This window comes from Apis dorsata, unplaced genomic scaffold (assembly GCF_000469605.1).
Source record: "Apis dorsata unplaced genomic scaffold, Apis dorsata 1.3 scaffold_772, whole genome shotgun sequence".
NCBI lineage: Eukaryota > Metazoa > Arthropoda > Insecta > Hymenoptera > Apidae > Apis > Apis dorsata.
Window position 1 is genome coordinate 150647 of NW_006263920.1, and position 544 is coordinate 151190.

The 544-nt window shown below is 14.3% G+C and overlaps 1 long non-coding RNA gene across 1 annotated transcript in view; it reads right to left on the bottom strand.

Annotated features, from left to right (window-relative positions):
- Window positions 1–544, bottom strand: part of LOC116186484 — a 2575-nt gene that overhangs the window by 1343 nt on the left and 688 nt on the right. The gene's annotated exons all lie outside the window — the stretch shown is intronic.

Sequence of the window (544 nt, forward strand, 5' to 3'; positions counted from 1 at the left end):
TGTAATTAAAAAAAATTATATATGTATAATTATTAAGTAATTATATGTATAATTATTTAAATATATATATAATATATATTACATAATTATATATTATTTACAATTAACAATATCTCATTCACAAAATGTGCTATAAGAATCAAGTTAAAACCATTGAATATAAATAAAATCTTGAGATGTGAAATGAGATATTAATCTTATTTTTTTATAAATAATTTTTGTAAATAATAATTTATTATTTATGAAATTATTTATTATAAAATATAAAAAATATAAATTATTTCTAAAATAAAAATTCATACTTTTCAAAAAATACTTTCAAAAAGTAAACAATCAATATAATAAAATTTAGTATCTAATTCTGATTTCAATAACCAATAACTGAATTCACAGCATATATTTGATTTGTTTACTTCTTAATAAACAATTTAAAATAATTTATTTTGTTAACAATGTATAAGCATATATAATAAATATATTTAGTGTATATATATATATATATATATATATATATATAGAGAGAGAGAGAGAGAGAGAGAGAGAG